Source organism: Bison bison, unplaced genomic scaffold (assembly GCF_000754665.1).
Source record: "Bison bison bison isolate TAMUID 2011002044 unplaced genomic scaffold, Bison_UMD1.0 scf7180017864141, whole genome shotgun sequence".
Lineage (NCBI taxonomy): Eukaryota > Metazoa > Chordata > Mammalia > Artiodactyla > Bovidae > Bison > Bison bison.
The window spans coordinates 4,240,366-4,253,501 of record NW_011494713.1 but is presented as its reverse complement, the minus strand read 5'-3'; positions in this window follow the sequence as shown (position 1 = coordinate 4,253,501).

Below are 13,136 nucleotides of genomic sequence, written 5' to 3'. Positions count from 1 at the left end.
TGCTCTAGAACCTGAGAGCCACAACTGCTGAAGCCTGCACCACCTAGGGCTCAAGAGCCAAAACTGACAGAAACACTGTGCTGCAGCTACTAAAGCCTGAGTGCCTAGAGCCCGTGTTCTGCATAAAGGAGAAGGCATTGCAATAAAGCTTGTGTACCACAAGTAGGGAGCAGCCCCCACTCTTCTCAACTAGAGAAAGCCTGAGTGCAGCAATGAAGACCCAGCAGAGCCAAAAATAATAAATAAATATACCAGTGTATACATGTCAAAATAAAAATAAATACAGCAGTATTAAAAAAAAACAGCAACAAAAAATAAATGTTGGCGACATTGTGGAGGATGACTGAGTGATAGTGTTATGGATATTCTCACTCTCCCCTCATTCTCAATCTGGAGTTTTCAGGCCTCCCTGACCAATTTACTCCTTTATCTAACCTGCTCCCAGATTTCTTTAGAAATGGCATGAGGGTCTGACAACAGCTCAAGCAGTACCCATCTCTTACGTCCCTGTCAAATTAATTTAATCAAGTTATTTAGGTGGTAAGAAACTGAATAACACTAAAATTACTTTCATTTATTTATGCAAGAAGCATTTATTGACTATATATTATGTGCCAGGCCTCATTTTCATGGATCTTACAGTCTCGTAAGAAACCAAGATATGCTAGAGCTGGCTCCTGTGGGCTCACGAGAGCCACTTGCTAAATTTTCAGAAATTTGAGAAGTCCTCAAAAATTGAATTACATAAACTTTAAAAAGTTATATAAAAATAAAGATAATAAATACTCCAATTCATTGCCTTCTAGTGATACTATTGCTAAGTGGCTTCAGTCACATACGACTCTTTGTGACGCCTTGGACTAGCCTGCCAGGCTCCTCTGTCCATGGGATTCTCCAGGAAAGAATACTGGAGTCGGTTGCCATTCCTTTCTCCAATGTCACTATTATCTACACTATTCTATTTGTACGGAGGAGAAACCATATAATGGTGTGCTACAGTGCATTTCTTCCTAACTCATGGTCAGTGACATCATTGTTGGCAGCTTGAAATAGGCTATAGTGGGAGTATTTACCCACAGAAATCAGCAAATGCTACAAATCAGAGCTAGTTTTATTCATTGTCTAGACTTAAGAAAGTGATGGAGAAAATATGAACAATGCAAATTAGAAGTGTTTCATGTCTGTAGCTGTTGCATTGTGGATACCACAAAAGTTAAAGAAATATTTTTCCAGTACTCAAAAGGTATTACTCAGCTAGTAAGTTACTCACTTCACTGATGAAGTTCCTACACTTTTCTCCTGTTTATTGTGTGATAAGAAGTATACACATGTTGGGGATTCCCTGGAAGTCCAGTGGTTATGACTCTACACTTCTACTGCAGGGAGCACAGATTGATCCCTGCTTGAGGAATTGTGATCTGGCAAGCTGGGTGGTGTACCTCCTCCAACCAAGGAAAAAAGTATACACATGTAACCCAGTAATTATGCTTCTGACTATATGATAGAAAAAAACAAAATCACTAATTCAAAAAGATATATGCACAGTAATGTTCACAGCAGCACTATTTACAGTTGCCAAATATAGAAGCAACCTAAATATCCATTAACAGATGAATGGATAAAGAAGATGCAGTATGTATATACAATGGAATACTACACAGCCATAAAAAAGAATGAAATTTTGCCATTTGCAACAGCAAGGATGGACGTGGAGGGTATCATATTAAGTTAAATAAGTCAGATGGAGAAAGACAAACCCTGTATGATAACAGTAATATATTGGATCTAAAAAAAAAATACAACAAACTAGTGAATATAACATAAAGGAAGCAGATTCACAGATACAGAGAACAAACTAGTGGTTACCAGTGGAGAAGGGGAAGGGGGCAAGGATAATATAAGGATAAAGGATGAAGAAGTACAAACTATTATGTATAAAATAAATTACAGGGAGTTCTCTGGCCAGTGACTTGGTGTTTTCACTGCTATGGGCCCAGGTTCAATCCATTTTCAGGGAACTAAGATCCCAAAAGCCATAGAGTGTGGGAAAAAAAAATTAGAAGGATATATTGTACAACACAGGAAATATAGCCAATATTTTATAATAATTATAATGGAGTATAACCTTTAAAAAGTGTGAATCACTTTATTACTCAACGGTAACTCACATAATATTATACATCAACTATGCATGTGCATGCATGCTAAGTCACTTCAGTCATGTCTGACTCCTTGCAACCCTATGGGCTGTAGCCCACCAGGCTCCCCATCAACTATACTCCAATGAAATTTTTTAAAAACTTAAAGCCAAATATATAGTTGTCCCTCAGTACTGTTGATGAAAAAGTTAACCAATAGTCAATCTAAGGAAAATGGACTTTCCTGGTGGTCCAGAGGTTAAGAATCTACCTTGCAATGCAGGGGACACAGGTTCAATCCCTGGTTGAGAAACTAAAGTCCCATATGATGCTGGGCAACTATGCCCATGTGCTGCAACTAGAGAAGCCAGCTCCCTGCAACAAGCAGCCCACACACCACAGAGAGTCCTCATGCTGCAGCTAAGTCCTGATGCAGCCAAATAAATAAACGACTTAAAAAAAAAATTCAATCTACAGGCACCACAGGGAGCTCACCTTTGTGCTCTGTGATGACCTAGAGGGGTGGGATGAGGCAGGAGTGGAAACGGAGGCTCAAGAGGGAGGGGACATGTGTGTACTTATAGCTGATTCATGTTGTTGTACAGCAAACCAACACAACATTGTGAATTAAGTGAAAGTCACTCAGTTGTCTCAGAGGTTAAAGTGTCTGCCTGGAATGTGGGAGACCTGGGTTCGATCCCTGGGTGGGGAAGATCCCCTGGAGAAAGAAATGGCAACCCACTCCAGTATTCTTGCCTGGAGAATCCCATGGAGGCAGGAGCCTGGTAGGCTACAGTCCATGGGGTCGCAAAGAGTCGGACACGACTGATCGACCTCACTTTCACTTTCACTTTCACTTTCTTTCACTCAGTTATGTCCGATTCTTTGCTACCCCATGGACTATACAGGACATGGAATTCTCCAGGCCAGAATACTGGAGTGGGTAGCCAGTCCCTTCTCCAGGGGATCTTTCCAAACCAGGGATCGAACCCAGGTTTCCTGAATTGCAGGTGGATTCTTTACTAGCTAAGCCACCAGAGAAGCCCATTGTAAAGACATTGTAAACACAACATTGTAAAGCAATTATCCTCCAGTTTAAAAAAAAAGTCAGTCTAAGAAAGAAATGGAAAATTTTACTAGAGCCAACCTGAGGATTATAGTCTGGGAGACAGTCTTTTAGAAAGCTGTGAGTACTATTCTCCCCTTGGAAGTCAAAGCACAGTTGTAGAAGTTCTTGAGACAAATGACATATCATGGACTGTTTACACAATCCAGACCTACAGGTACAAAGTAGTAGGTCCTGGGTGGTGTTGACCCCTTGCAAGATTAAGAAGGAAGGTTATCTCCTAAGAATTCTCTGAAGAATTGATGCTTTTGAACTGTGGTGTTGGAGAAGACTCTTGAGTCCCTTGGACTGCAAGGAGATCCAACCAGTCCATTCTAAAGGAAACCAGTCCTGAGTATTTATTGGAAGGACTGATGCTGAAGCTGAAACTCCAATACTTTGGCTACCTGCGAACAACTGACTCACTGGAAAAGACCCTGATGCTGGGAAAGATTGAAGGTGGGAGGAGAAGGGGACGACAGAGGATGAGATGGTTGGATGGTATCACCGACTCAATGGACATGAGTTTGAGTAAACTCTGGGAGTTGGTGATGGACAGGGAGGCCTGGTGTTCTGCAGTCCATGGGGTCGCAAAGAGTCAGATACCACTGAGTGACTGAACTGAGCTATCTCCTAAGGAATAGTGACTCTTGAAAGAAAGTAAAAGTGAAAGTTGCTCAGTGGTGTCCGACTCTTTGCAACCCTGTGGACTATACAGTCCATGGAATTCTCCAGGCCAGAACACTGGAGTGGGTGGCCTTTCCCTTCTCCAAGTAATCTTCCCAACCCAGGGATCGAACGTGGTTCTCCGCATTGCAGGCAAACTCTTTACCATCTGAGCCACCAGGGAATTCCTATGTAGATGCATAGTACACAGTAAAGGGGAGGGAGGAGGCCCAAACAGGCAAAGAAAATTTTTGTTTAAATTTTCTTGTCTTGCCATTAAATATGAATTTCATTTCATCAGTATCCAGAGGGGATTGGCTCCAGGATCCCACCCCACCCCACCCACCCAGAGGATTCATCCACAGATACTCAAGTACATTATATAAAATGGCATGGTATTTGCATTTAACATTCTCCCTTATATTTTCTGTTCGGCTGCACTAGCAGCTTGTCAGATCTTATTTCCCGGAACAGGGATTGAATACACACTCTCTCCAATGAAAACTCAGAGTCCTAACTACTGGACAACCAGAGAATTCCCACTCCTGTATACTTTAACTTACCTCCAGATTATTTATAATACCTAATACAATTTAAAGCTATGTAAACAGTTGCTGGTGTCCAGAAAATTCAAGTTTTGGTTTTTGGAAGTTGGTGGAATTTTTTTTTTTTCCTGAGTGTTTTCCATCCTCCCTTGGTTGAATCTGCAGATGGGAATGCACAGATACAGAGGGCTAGAAGACCATCTGTACTTGAGCCCTGGTTCCTGGAAGAAAGCTAATAAAATCTCTGTATTTATCTCAGTGGTAGGATTGTCTGTCTTTTGTTATTCACAATAAGCCCTTTCTCTCCTACCTTAGGGCTTCCCTGTAGCTCAGATGGTAAAGAATCTGCCTGCAAAGCAGGAGACCCGGATTTGATCCCCGGGTTGGGAAAATCCCCTGGAGAAGAGAATGGCAATCCACTCCAGTATTCTTGCCTGGAGAATCCCATGGACAGAGAAGCCTGGCAAGCTACAGGCCAAGGGATTACAAAGAGTCGGACACGACTGAGCAACGACGACGACGACGACGACTACTGTCTCCCACCTTAGTTGTGCTGCTGGTTAACCTGGGGAGGCTTCCTACACAGGCTCAGTACTGGACTGCTGATCAGGAAGTCCCAGTGATTAGAGGGTTTCAGTCCTGCCCACTGACCTCAGGGAAGATTTATGAGCTTCTGGTCCGGAAGGCGGCATACCATAGTTCTATTCCTACACTCAGGATCCTTCCAGACCTTGCCCTGTGTACCTCTTCATCTGGCTGCTCATCTGTATTCTTTATAATATCCTTTACAATAAACTGAGAAACATAAATAAATATTTCCCTGACTCCTGTGACCTGTTTTAACAAATGAAGAAGAAAATGAGATGGTTGGATGGCATCACCAACTCAACAGACACAAGTTTAAGCTAACTCCTGGAGACAGTGGACAGGGAAGCCTAGCATGCTTCAATCCATGGGGTCGCAAAGAGTCGAATATAACTGAGCAACTGAACAACAAATCCAGACCTTGACAAGACAAAGAGATATTAGTCTGCCTTCTTCTCAGTCAGCCAGTTTTCTGAATAAACTCATATTCCTTGCCCCAATACCTCATCTCTCTTGATTAGTTGGCCTGTTGTGCAGTGAGCAGACAGTCCTTGGACTCAATAACACATGGGGTTGAAAATGAGTTGGACACAACTTAGGGACTAAACAACAACAACAAAAATCTCTGCATATAAGTTAATATCAACTAAAAAAGGATGCACAAGATGAGAGTTGCTAGTTAGGTTTTACCTGAGGCAAAATGAGGACTGCAGTCTGGGAGACAGTCCTAGCTAACACCTCTCAGATAGCTCTGGGAAACTGTTCCAAAAAGGGGAAGGTCAGTACATATGATTTTGATGAAGCAGGGGTTTAATGCAGCCAAGCACTTATTTTACAAAAGGTTTTCTGCTGGTTGGTCATGAGGAACTGACACCACCATGAAGGGATTTAGTGTGCTTTTCTAGATATGAGGAGGTGCAAGGATTCGGATCATGAAAATCAGCTCCTGAAAATATTTATCTGAAGACCTGTTCCACCAGTTTCCCTGGGGCACAGAGTGCCTCATTCTTCACCCTGAACTCCTTTCAGGACATGTCAAAGGTCAACAGCTGCAGCAGCACAGGGTTCAATCTCCGCAGAAGCAGATGGCAAATGCCCTTGTAGTTGTTGTTCAGTCACTGGCAAATGCCTTTGGCAAGAGCCAATTTGTAGTCGACATTAAATAAGCACAGTGATAATATACAGCCTTGACATACCCCTTTCCTGATTTTGAACCAGTCAGTTGTTCCACACCCAGTTCTAACTCTGCTTCTTGACCCACATACAGGTTTCTCCAGAGACAAGTAAGGTGGTCTGGAACTCCCATCTCTTTAAGAATTTTCCACAGTTGTGTTCCACACGGTCAAAGGCCTTAGCATAGTCAATGAAAAATAAGTAGATGTTTTTCTGAAACTCCTTTGCTTTCTCCAGGATCCAACATGTTGGCAATTTGATCTCTGGTTCCTCTGTCTTTTTGAAGCCCAGCTTGTAGATCTGGAAGTTCCCGGTTAACATACTACTGAAGCCTGGTTTAAAGGATTTTGAGCATGACCTTGCTAGCATATGAAATGGGCGCAATTGTACAGTATTGTTTGAACATTCTTTGGCAGTGCCCTTCTTTGGGACTGGAATGAAAATTGACCTTTTCCAGTCTTGTAGAAATTGCTTAGTTTTGCATATTTGCTGACATATTGAGTGCAGCACTTTAACAGCAAACAAAATAATATCTTGGAGTTATTCTGTGGGAACTAGGATCCCCACCCAGGTAGAGGATGGTAACTTCAGGCTGAGCCCAAGATCCTTGGAGCACTGCCCTCTTACCTCACCACCAACTAATCAGAAGAAAGTCACACATCCTGCAGCCCTCACTCCAAATTTTGCCTTTAAAAAAAAAAAAAAACCTTTCTGCAAATACTATGGGAGAGTTTAGAGTTTTAGAGCATGAGCCATCTGTTCTCTCTTCTTGGTCCTGCAATAAGCCTTTTTCTGCTCAAAAGGCCGATGTTCCGGTTTGTTTGTTCTCACTGTGCGTCCGGCACATGAACTGTTCTATAACACATTCACATTTTACAGAGAGCTAGTTGTTAAACATTTTGCCAGCTCACTCATCAGGGGAAAAAAGACAAATAAGCAGACGTAATATAATGTAAGTTCTTAAGGACTAGGAAGAAATAATAAACAGAGTCTGGAGTCAGAATGTCAGGGAATATGCTATTTTGAATGGGCAGTCAGGGAAGTTCTCTATAATTAGATAACAGCTGAGCAGAGACCTGAATGAACTGAGGAAATGAGCCATGTGAAGAGCATCTCAAGTAGAGAAACCAGCAAGGACCAGGCTGTGAGAAGGGAATATGCTTGTGTCATCAGGGAACAGTAAAGAGGCTGGTTTGGCTGGAGCCCAGTAAATCAGCGGGGAACAGTAGATTGAGATCCAAAAAGGCCAGTGGTAGGGACTGAGGCTGAGTCTATCCTGAGAGATGGTAAGTATTGGAGAGTTTTACAGAGTTGTGTCATGATCTGAATTTACATGACTAAGGATGGCTCAGGTAGCTGCGTGAACAGCCTGTAGAGAGAACAGAGGAGCTTGGCAAGATAAGGAAACAGAGACCAGTCAGAATGCAAGAGATGATGTGGCTTGGACTAAGAAGGCAGCAGTGGAGTTGATGAGAAGCAATTCAATGTTGGATATATTTTGAAAACCTACCTGACAAGAAACACTATGGATGTGGGGTGTGAGAGAAGGAGATGAGTGAAGGATGACTATAAGGTTTTCAGCCTGAGCAGCTGAAAGACTGAAATCCTATGTACTTGAAAGAAATCAGAAAGTGGTTGGGGAAGGGCAGGTTGGAAGCTGTGGTGGATATTTTATTGGTTAGAGGCTTGAGTGAACTTTCTGGAATGATGAGAATGATCTATGTCTCATTTTGAGTTGTGGTTGCCTGGGGATATATACTGTAAAAACTTAACTGTTAGTATCTCTGCATTTTATTTATAGAAATTATTCCTAAATACACACACACACCCCCCAGAAATGATCTTTATTGATATGGGGAAGACTTAAGAACAAAGGAGTTTACTTTAAAGGTTACACATGAGAGAATAGGATCCATCTGGAAACTAGTTTACATCCAAGGCTGTTTGGGGGGTGATCCTTCCGTCTTTCTCATCGGGGGCGGGGGTGGGGGAGACTCTGCATCTCCCTGTGCCTCTGGATCTTCATCACTTTCTTGGAGCTACTCTCCACTTGTGGTATGTGGGCTTCTCATTGCAGTAGGTTCTCTCGCTGTGGAGCACAGGCTGTGTGGTGTGGGAGCTTCAGTAGTTGCCGCATGCAGACTGAGTAGTTGTGGCTTGCAGGCCCTAGAGCATGGGCTCAGTAGTTGTGGCACACGGGCTTAGTTGCCCCACAGCATATGGAATCTTCCCTGACTGGGGACCAAACCCATGTCCTCTGCTTTAGCCAGTGAACTCCTAACCACTGGACCACTATGGAAGTCCCTGCATCACTTTCTTAAGCCATAACAATTAACAAAACAAGCTGATTGTAACATTTGCCGATTTCTGCGACAGGAATATTACCCCCATCATTCAAGCCTCAGAGTTTGTCAGGCTACAGCAAGCTATGTCATCATCCTGGGGGTGGTAGCCTGAAGTAGCAGAGAACATAGACTTCAGTGCAAGCAAGTCCTTTGCCTCTCTGGGCCTGTTTTCTCATCTGTAAAATGAGAAGGTGATGATACTAATACTGCCTCCATAGAGTTGTGATGAGGATTAAAAAAGTTAATATGCAGCATTTTGTACCTTTTAATTGGTATTATCTCTGCTGGCTTCCCCGGTGGCTCAGATGGTAAAGAATCTGCCTGCAATGCAGGAGACAGGGATTTGATCACTGGGTTGGGAAGATCCCCTGGAGGAGGAAATGGCAACCCATTCCAGTATTCTTGCCTGAAGAATACCCATGGACAAAGGAGCCTAATGGGCTCTGGTCCACGGGGTCGCAAAGAATTGGACATAACCGAGTGACTAACTCAATGCTGCTGCTAATTTACTGTGTGTCCTTGGGCAAGACCCTTCCTCTTCCAGGATCTTAGTTCCTGTATTTGTAAAACACAGAGGTTTTAGTATAAATAATCTTTGAAGCCCCTCCAGCTCTAGAAATCTTAGGACTTTCTATGACTCCAGTTAAAGAGAAATTTCAGCCTTCCTCTCTGGTTTTCTAGTACTTTTCCTGAAATCACAGGTACAAGCCATCCAAGGGGTACAAAAGACAGCCAGGTAGATTCCACAGTGGACTCAGTCCAAAGTATAAAGTTAAAATTGTCAGTCTGGGTCTCAGTCTGGGAAAAATTCTCCAGAGCCCAAAGTTTCCAGCACTGGGACGCTCCCTGTGACTGGCAGCTCCAGGTGCCGGTCAGTTTCAACCGCTTCATTTGGATGCCTGCCAGAAGCCTTCCTTCACGAACTTTCGATTCTCCCCAGCTAAGTAGGTGCTGAGGAGAATACCTTTTTTTCCTTTCCTTTTCTTTGTTTTATTGGAGAGAAAGAGAAATAAAAAGAAGAAAACAAATACAGAGAGAGAGACTAGATTAATAGAAACAGAGATTGAGGAAAAGAAAAAAACATCAAGAGAAAAAGATTTTTCCTACATTTTTTAACAAGAGAAAACAAATACAAACAGGGCTGAAGATGAACTAGGAGCAGACTCTGACCACTAGGACCAGAGAATTTCTTGGAAAGGACCATGTTTAAAATAAACACACATGCAGCACAGAGAGAGGTATTTCTTCCTTTCCTTTTAAAATATTCCTTTCCTTTCCAAAAAAAAAAAATTATTTTGCTGCCTTGGGTCTTAGTTGCAGCACGCAGACTCTCCTGCTGTGGTGCATGGGTTCAGTAGTTGCCAATCATGGGGCTTAGTTGCCCTGAGTCATGTCGGGGCTCAATTCCTTGACCAGGAATCAAACCCATGTCCCCTGCATTGGCAGGCAGAGTCTTAACTTTTGGACCATCAGGGAAATCCCTGGAGGTATTCTTTGCCTTTTCCCACCAATTCTTAACTCTGAGGTAACCTCTGTAACTCCTACATCCAGATGCCCAATGGAATAATTCTACATATTTTTCCATTCAGGCCCATGAGTCTCCTGGTTAAATTCTGTAGGAGCTACACTTATCACCTTGGAACTGAAGAGTCTAAAAGCTGAAAATGATCTCAGCGCACCCTTTCCCTCCCTGCAGTGCTTTACAAAGGAGGAAACCGAGGCTCAGGAAGGCTGAGTAACTTAAGGTCCCAGAGATAAGTGACAGAGCCAGGCTAGATGGTAATTCATATATCTCAGCGGCACTTGCCCTGTCTATCAGGGTCCCAGCATGAGACAAAGGATAATCCTCAGGCCAGTGACAGAGGTAAATTTTATCATTATGGGACCTGAGGAGACAATTCTTAAAATTCTTAAAGAGATGGGAATACTAGATCACTTTACCTGCTTCCTGTGAAATCTGTATGCTGGTCAAGAAGCAACAGTTAGAACTGGACATGGAACAACAGACTGGTTCCAAATTGGGAAAGGAATATGTCAAGGCTGTATATTGTCACCCTGCTTATTTAACTTCTATGCAGAGTACATCATGTGAGATGCTGGGCTGGATGAAGCACAAGCTGGAATCAACATTGCTGGGAGAAATATCAATAACCTCAGATATGCAGATGACACCACCCTTATGGCAGAAAGTGAAGAGGAACTGAGAAGCCTCTTGAAAGTGAAAGAAGAGAGTGAAAAAGCTGGCTTAAAACTCAACATTCAAAAAACTAAGATCATGGCATCTAGTCCCATCACTTCATGGCAAATATATGGGGAAACAATAGAAACAGTGAGAGACTTTATTTTCTTGGGCTCCAAAATCACTGCAGATGGTGATTGCAGCCATGAAATTAAAAGATACTTGCTCCTTGGAAGAAAAGCTATGACCAACCTAGACAGCATATTAAAAAGCAGAGACATTGCTTTGCCCACAAAGGTCTGTCTAGTCAAAGCTATGGTTTTTCCAGTAGTCATGTATGGACTGAAAGTTGGACTATGAAGAAGGCTGAACACCGAAGAATTGATGCTTTTGAACTGTGGTGTTGGAGAAGACTCTTGAGAGTTCCTTGGATTGCAAGGAGATCCAACCAGTCAATCCAAAAGGAAATCAGTCCTAAATATTCATTGGAAGGACTGATGCTGAAGCTGAAGCTCCAATACTTTGGTCACCTGATGTGAAGAACTGACTCACTGGAAAAGACCCTGATGCTGGGCAAGATTGAAGGCAGGAAGAGAAGGGGACAACAGAAGATGAGATAGTTGGATAGCATCACTGACTTGATAGACATGAGTTTGAGCAAGCTCCGGGAGTTGGTGATGGACAGGGAAGCCTGGCGTGCTGCAGTCCAAGGGGTTGCAAAGAGTCGAACTCGACTGAGCGACTGAACTGAACTGAGGAGACAATGGGATGGAGAAGAGAGTGTATGGAAAGGTGTCTTCAGACCCTGCTTTTAGAAACGTGGGGTGTGTGATTGTGATGTGGAATAAACAATCTCACATCCCTCTTTCCCCTTCCTTTAGCCTTCATTGGCTGAAACTAACCAGAAGCCAGAGGATAAGAAAGTGTGTTGGTAACAGACCAAACTGGGGCCCTGAACAGGGAGGGTGGAAAGCAGATCTGGAGCTAAAAGAAAGCAACTGTCATCATTTTTTTCTTTTAATCGATATTTTCTTTTGTGTCTGGCTTCTTTTTTAAAAAATTATTTTGTTTATTTATTTTTGGCTGTGCCAAGTCTTTGTTGCTGCATGGGGCTTTTCTTTAGTTGAGGTAAGCAGGGGCTACTCTCCAGTTGCGTTGAGCAGCCTTCTCATTGTGGTGGCTTCTCCTGTTGCAGAGCACAGACTAAATTTAGAGTACATGGGCTTCAGTAGTTGTGGCATGTAAGCTCAGTACATGTTGTGGCTCCCGGGCTCTGGAGCACAGGCCCAATAGCTGTGGTGCACAGGCTTAGTTGATCTGAGGTATATGGGATCTTCCCATGTTCGGGAGCAATGGAACCCATGTCTCCTGCATTGGCTGGTGGATTCTTTACCACTGAGCCAGCAGGGAACCCCAACCTGTCATCATTTTATTTACTGACATTTCAAACAATGCTATTTATGCCCCATAAATTTGCCTTAAAGTGTGCAACACAGCAAGCTGCCAGGAACAAGTGAGAGCACTTTGCTGTCATATGCTGAGGGAAGCAGAGACTAGATGGGTGGATGGAAGTATCCAGGCACTGCTCTGCTCCTCAGCCCAGTGCTGACTCCACATAGACCTGGGGGAAAACCTTACAACAGCCCAGGCCCTGCCCTCAAGGAATCTGAGTCTAGTCTACAAAGGGTGAGGCCTGACCATAGATGACTCCTCCTGGAGACCTGTGTGATAGTGTCGGGCAGGAAAGACTTCCTGGAGAATCAACAGAGATGCCCACTAGATAAGAGACAGAGAGGGCTGGAGACTGTCCTGGGCTGTGCAAGAAAAGTTTGGTGAAAGCTCAGGGAGACCTAGGGAAACTTCTCCTTCCTCAGAGTAAAGTTACCTCTCCTGATTTCACAGTTACCTTTGATTGTATCCTGTCTCCTCCTCCTCCACCCTGATTCCTCCTTTCCCTGAAGCCAGAGGAGTCTGGGGTGGAGTTAAGACTCTCAGAAGCAAGTCAAGCCAGTTCCTGCAGGCCTGAACATGTCCTGTTGAGGAATAGCCCCTGCAGAAAACGACTGGCCTCAACTGTAGCCACGGTCAGCGACAAACCGTGCAGAAAGAAGGGAAAGACCTCAGAGAAAACACAAGTCAGAATCTGACTCCAAACATTATGACTGTTGTTCACTTGCTCTGTCGTGTCCGACTCTGCGACCCCGTGGACTGCAGCATGCCAGGCTTCCCTGTCCCTCACCATTTCCCGGAGTTTGCCCAGGTTTATGTACATTGAATCAGTGATCCCATCCAACCATCTCATCCTCTGTCACCCTTTTTGCCTTCTTCCTTCAATCTTTCCCAGCATCAGGGTCTTTTCCAATGAGCCTGCTGTTCACATCAGGTGGCCAAACATAGATG